The 6,963-nt window shown below is 37.3% G+C and overlaps 1 long non-coding RNA gene across 1 annotated transcript; it reads right to left on the bottom strand.

Annotated features, from left to right (window-relative positions):
• Positions 1-2,040: 2,040 nt before the first annotated feature.
• Positions 2,041-2,484, bottom strand: LOC112951424. The gene is made up of 2 exons (XR_003250204.1): positions 2,301-2,484; positions 2,041-2,199 (listed from the first exon to the last, which is right to left on the bottom strand). It is a non-coding gene; the product is annotated as an uncharacterized LOC112951424 (long non-coding RNA).
• Between the last annotated feature and the right edge of the window lie 4,479 nt (positions 2,485-6,963).

The raw sequence follows: 6,963 nt of genomic DNA, 5'->3' as shown, positions 1-6,963 counted from the left end.
CTGAAGCAGAATATTTCTGTTAAACTATTTTAAGTAGGACACTATGGGAGAGCATCTCAAGGACAGGAGGAAAAAAGCATCACACCTAATAGTTAAAACAACATTAGAGAAGAAGGAGATTACCCACTGTCTCTTTCTCCAAAAGTTCTCCCAACTTACCTAATGTCACTTTCTAAAGTGGTTATTTGCCAGCCTCCACATTACTGTCACACAACGCATGGAGCATTTCATTTCATGCTTCATATCATCTCAGACTTCACAGTTTTCACTGTCCTTTTGTCTGTGCCTTTGATTTTGCAGCTGCTACCATTGATTGCCCATTAAACTTCATGGTTTAGTTTAAATTTTCTTGGATCAAAGTCTCGAACTATTACTCAAGTTTAGTAATATCTCAGCCATAATAACAAGATAGAGTGTTAATAAGCAGCTGCAGGTTGTGTGTGTGCGAAATAAAGATTAGCTAACCTGATCTGTAGCTTATATTTTTATCACAGTTTAGGTATTCCAATTTAAATGTTACTTATTTCCATCTGAAGTTCTAGGCACACTTTATCCCATGAAAAACACTACTATATCCCAACCCAATTAAAATAAGCAACTTAGCCAGGAGTGAAGATGGCACAGAATTACTTTCTACTTTTTTCATCACTCCTATCCTCTTCCCAGTCATAACTCAGAGACTGCCTCAATACAGACAGGGTTGCTTCCTTAGCAGAAGTACTGGGATAAATCCATGTGATGCAATGCTGTGCTTCTGTGCAGAAACAGGAAATAATTCTAAATTCAGAAGTATGATCCACAGCCCTCTTTAAAATAAAAAGCTTATGAAAGAAATATTCCCAGAAATTCATAAAACTAAAGGAAAATGAAGAGCAAGACACATCAGCACACTCTTATCTTGTAGCATAGTCCAGAAAAGAAATGCCTGGCATATTGCCAGACAAAATTTTTTATGAGTTATGTGTTTCTTAAACTCTACCTTGAGTGCTCTGGGAAGCTATTAGAGCATATGCCAGACCACTCTTCTTATGTGCTGTATCCAGGATGCCACATTTAATAAACAAACCTTTGAGTTTTACAGCAGCGCTGGTCTCTGACTAGTTTTAAGTGTGTGGACTCCCCAGGAGCATACTGCAGCAGGCTCTTCTTCACCTGACAGAAGTCTGGGTAGGGAGCTCTACAGGCTCCAGGTCAGCTCTGCATCACCCAGGCAGCACTGTTCACCCTGAAAGCCAGGTTTTATGCTATTAGGCACAAGGTGCACCCAGTGTCCATGGCAGCTTAGTATGCAATGTAGACAAGAAAGACCACAGATCTACAAGGCAGAAGAAGTTGTTCCATTGGCCAGTTTGAGCATTAGAAATTAAAATGAACAGAATGAAAGAATGATGAACACCAGAGCACATGATGAACATCAGAGGGCTTTTAATCCTAACACCTAAATTCAAAAATATGTAATACAATTGTGTTTTTCTTCACCCTGTCATCACTATATAGATGACTAAAACATTCCACTAGTAAAATAATTTCACCTCCTTTATGTGGACGCCAGCTCTAGGCCACTAACGTAGGAAAGTGGTCTTGAAATAGGCATAAAATAGCTATAATATGAACAAGCTCAACAGAACCAGGCTCACAAAATAGCAGTACACAAAAAAGAAAAATGATTTTCAAGTAGGTAAAATATCATAATGATGCTCTGCTCCTTCAAAAATCACCAGGAGACAAACAGGCCAAAAGATAATTTGAGATCTACCCAGTTACAGATAGGGAATTCCCATTATCTGCACCTGAAGCACTGTTGTCATATTTATTAGGAAGAAGCATACACAGTAGACAAAACAGAAGTAGATGAAGATGATAATGGAGCTAACACAGTCCAGCAACTCCAGGAAAACAAAAACATTGCTTTGTCAAATCTTTGTTGAATTTCTATTTAGTCTTAACATTCAGACACGTAGGCATCAGGAAAGTACCATCCTACCCTGCCCCAAAACTGCAAATGTCACACTGGCTTACACATTTATCTTCCAAAATATAAATCTTGTTCAGCTTCAGTTATTTTGCTTTCACAACTCTAGTTTCCAGGCCAAAGAATATAAAAGACCTGCACCATGATTTGCATCATCCAGGATAAAGACCCCTGTCTCTAGATGCTTCTCATCTCTTCAGGCAACTTTTCCTATCTGCAAAGGGACTCTGCCAAAAGGAAGAACACCACTTAAAATACAAAAAAAAATTATTTACTGTTTAACACACACAATAAGGCTAAAGAGAAATAATACTAAATGCTAATATACCTTCAACACTGAGAAGGTCCCTGGTGAATATTTCTTGGCCAGGCAGTCATTAGTTGGGTGAGGGAGCATCAGCAGCCTTTGCTCCTTGAAATAGGCTTATCCCCAAAGCTTCAGAGGTACTATCTTCAAATTCCTTGTTCCTATTTTTTTTTGCCTTTAGGTTTTTATATTATTTCACAGGAATAATTTTCCTCTAGAATACTTGAGCTCTCTGAGCAACCTTAACTACTTCTGTAATGTTACTCACCTAATCTTACATAGCTCTACTCTACCTGCTTTTCATCATCAGTCTGAGCACAGCTGGGCCACATCAAAACTAACCTTCAATGAGAAACAGTTGAAGTCTTAGGACTTCAGGAGACAGGAGAAGCATTAATGTCCCTGTTGCATCTATGATATAGGCTTAGCCTCCACCATGTACAATTCAGTAGACTATTACCTCTTAATTTTTTCCACAGCTTTCTTTTGGACACATCTTTAAAAGTTTTCTTAAAGGCTGCTGCTATTTACCAAAGTCCCCTCAAATTCCTATACACGATGTTTTTAATATAGCCAGTGATTTTTGTATGTTTCTTGTAACAGAGGAATTTGCTTCTTACTTCAGCCTGTTGCCTCCCTTCTGTTCCACAAAACCAGTTTTCTTGCAGCTGAAGCTGTTATGTTCAGGCTTAGACTCGGTAACTCTTTGGCATCAACATGTTTGAATGTTGAAACTGCTTCTCTCCAAGGCCAAAAGCACACACGCAGAAAACACACAACAAACTGGAGCACAAACAAAACTAACAATTCAAAAAAATGTGCTGGCAGTGAGTGATCACTTTCCCAGTCCTTTCCCCTCACAACCCACTCATGATCTCTACAGACATATGTGCAACATGACCCCTTACATAATGCAAGCTATTAGAAACAGCAATGTCTTTAAAAGACTTGAGGAAGAAGAAAACATATGCCGTATCCCATAGGGAATGTCACCCCTAGGAAACCAAAAGCTCTGTGCTCACATGGCATATGCCTCCTTTCCTCCCGGGTGTAAGAATACGTCATTTATGCTCTCTGTGCCAGACTGATCATCGATCTTCACTAACCTTCTGCTTTTGCCATTCTGCCCATCAATATTCTTCATTGAAGAGAATGCTTTTTTTTTCCAGTTCTGCAATCTAAAAGCACAATAGAGAAGAAAAATGCAGGGTTAACATCTTGCATTGACAATAACAGACCAGTGAAACAAAGGGACATTATGAAAAGTGTGGATGGAATATTGACTGCTTCATGAACTTTCCTACCGCTTCCAAATTTTTCTTTCTTTTTTTTTTCCCCTCTCAAACATCCCTGCCTGACTTTCTTGAGTTTCATTCAAATCTCCACAGTGCCTACTGGTGCACATTCAATAACACAAATCTTCAACTGGCATAAAATGCAATAGATCTAATCTGTACAGCTCAGTTGCATCTGGTGGGTCACAGAAACAATTCAGAAACTGAGGGTTTGAACTTCTGAATTCATTGTACTGAAGCAAGTACTTATGGCTCCCAAAAGCTATCACAGTAGATTTCTATCAAATGTAGTTCTTATAATAAATGCATTTGAAATGTTATATTTGTTGGGATGTGGAAACTTTTATTTATGATCTTTGACTTATTCTACTCACTATCTGGTTTGGATAGTAAGAACAGGTGAAAAAAAAATCTCCATTTGAACTGTATTTATGCATTGTGTATTTGACTTGATATGCTGTGGTATGATGATTGTAAAAGACAACTTCTTATATTTCTGCTATAAACCCCAAAAGGAAGGAAATTCAGAAATCTGGCAAACTAGAAATCATGCAAAAATAATCCTAAATTATGGCAACACATGGGAAAGTGGAAGTACAACAAGGCAGGATCTTTTTAACTGAAAACATCCACAAAAAGATAACAGACTCATTCCACTTTTTATAAGGATAAAAAGAAAAGACAGGAGAATATCAGCATCAATCCTACTTTTTCCTCATGCAATTCCAGCATGCTTATTTTTTCATGTTCATTTTTGTGTGGTATAATTTATCCTACCTTTCTCACAATTGGAAAAAAAAGATAGTATTCAACTAGTTTTCCTTCCTGTAATGTTATATTGATATTCTTCTTTAACTATAAATAAAACTGTTACTTTTGGGGGAAAAATATTGTTACAGTTCTTCATTTACTTTTCCTTCCCTCCCTCCCTCCCTCCCTTCCTTCCTTCCTTCCTTCCTTCCTTCCTTCCTTCCTTCCTTCCTTCCTTCCTTCCTTCCTTCCTTCCTTCCTTNTCCTTCCTTCCTTCCTTCCTTCCTTCCTTCCTTCCTTCCTTCCTTCCTCTCTCTCTCTCTCTCTCTCTCTCTCTCTCTCTCTATCTCTCTTTTTCTCTCTTTTGAAGTTTATCAGATTTGTTTATTGATTGAATTTCAGAATATCATGTCACATCATGCACAGCTTGCTGGGCTGAATATTTATCTTAGCAGTTTTCTAAGCCAGCAATCTACATATCTGTCAAGAAGATATATTGTCTGTCTGCATGATCATATAGCATTTTGTAACCCTTTCAGATTTGAAATGTGGTGACCAATCAGAAATTGCATATACAGGTTCTGTATAAATCACTAGTTGGATGCCTCTGGTAGAGATATAAACCAATCATACTTTGGAAATCTTTCAGACTCTGATTGTGCAATAAAATGCGTTTATTCAGGCTCTTGGAATTAATGGAGAGCTTTACTGATACCAGGTTCTTTTATATCTTCTTTGCTGGATTGGCATCGTAGCAACTGCATATGAAGTCTAGACATAAAATTAAGATCAGCAAAACAATAAAATCGGTGTTAACAATCATCGAGTATTTCTCACACATAAGCATTTTTATTTGTTTAGAAATTGCTATTGTTCTAGAGCTTCACCAAGCTTGGCACAGATTTTCTGCATGGTAATTAGTGTATTAACAGCGACTTTTGGACAGCTTGGAATCAAAGATCACAGACAGTATCTTCTTTGTTTTTATTCATAATTCTCACAAATTTCATTAATATTCCTCATTTGTTTCTCACTCTAATTGCAAAAATAAATTCAAGCAACCATACAGTATGGTAAGGGTCATCTTGGCTTGATGTGCTTTGCAGTAAGTCTTCACATAAACACCACCTTTCTTAAAGGAGAAATATTAGGATTTATGGCAGATATTATGAATGTAGACATTAAGAACCTGATTTAGTACACTTTTTCTTTCAACATTTTTGAAGAAGGAAATGATGATCATTCCAGGCTCTTCCTGCTACATGTATTACATCATTCTTTTCAATTTATCAAGGTTTTCCCTCATTTTAGAACATATTATATGTACTATTATCCTTATAGATACAGAAATATCTCAATGCTTTTCCAGAGAACTAGATAAAGACAATTAATTAGAGGTAGATTACCAAACATTTCAGTACATGTGCAACTCACATTCAGCTCTTATTTGCATTTTGTATGTGCTTTGAAAATTTGAGGGCACAAGAACAGATAAAATATTTCTATGCCCAACTAGCATCCACAAAAGAGAGACTGGTCTTCTGCAAATGGATAGTTTTCATTCAGCAGCAAATATTTGGTTTATTTATAGAGACATTTGACACTTCTATCAAAAGAAATAATGGATCATTTTTATGATACTAGAACTATAGGGAAAGAGTTTAAAAATATGATCGTGTTGTCTCAAGAGAGATAGAAAATATATTTTATCTGTTCTTGTGCCCTCAAATAAACTAGTTTCCCTGCTGTTGTTTGTGGATATAGTAAACACATCTGAATATTTAGGGTCAATATTAATTCCACAGGCACAAAAAATGTATGTCTCACTGGCAGATCTTTAGCTATCACCTCCTATCACAATTCGGAAGATCACATTTCACTCTCAGTTCCTTCACACACGCACTCTCAAAATTTGAACCCCAATTCCAAAACTCCTTCCTTGATCTGCTCACTCTTCTTTATGAGCTAGTAATGATACACTAGTGTGTATCTATGTATACTTGTGCTATTCACATGCACAGGGCTAGCCTACTTCTTTTTTAATATTAATTTGAACTTTGGCATAAAGTTTTCATGTCACTCAAAAAAAGAAGTGATACCACAAGCATTAACTTACAGGAGCCCTGAGCAAAAGCCTACTTTGGAATGTGAGCTGCACATGAATCTGAGCTGATGTGTTTCCAGTCTCCTGCTTTCAGAAGAAAAAAAGAAAAAATGCATCTGAGTTTCCACCTCCAGCCCATTGTTTATTTGGCAACTGCAGGAGCAAAGATCAGCCCACAGTGGAGCAAGTCAAACTGTATTTATTGCTGGGCTCCTATAAACTGAGTCATAATTGGAACTCTGAACCTGCAGAGACCCTTGTTAGAGTTTAATGGACTGGCAAGGTCAGCGCAGCTTTCATGGTGAAAACGAAAGCACTGTCTAGGAGTTTAATGAGCACAATGACATTTCTGCATGCTCCCAAAAATTCCTGAGAGCATCTGGAGCTGGTTAGATTTGTTGCAACACTGCTTTTTTTCTTTTTATTCCTCTTTCTTGTTTTTCTTTTGGAGGGTAAGCTTGTTTGTGTATGTCTTGTGAGGAAGGGTACTAGCTTGGGGCAGGGAAGAAAGATAGCTTTTTCTTGAGATTTGGTT

Source organism: Nothoprocta perdicaria, unplaced genomic scaffold (assembly GCF_003342845.1).
Source record: "Nothoprocta perdicaria isolate Ctin4 unplaced genomic scaffold, notPer1 scaffold_35, whole genome shotgun sequence".
NCBI classification, from domain to species: domain Eukaryota; kingdom Metazoa; phylum Chordata; class Aves; order Tinamiformes; family Tinamidae; genus Nothoprocta; species Nothoprocta perdicaria.
The sequence above is the reverse complement of the archived record's forward strand: the minus strand, read 5'-3'. Positions and strand labels throughout refer to the sequence as shown.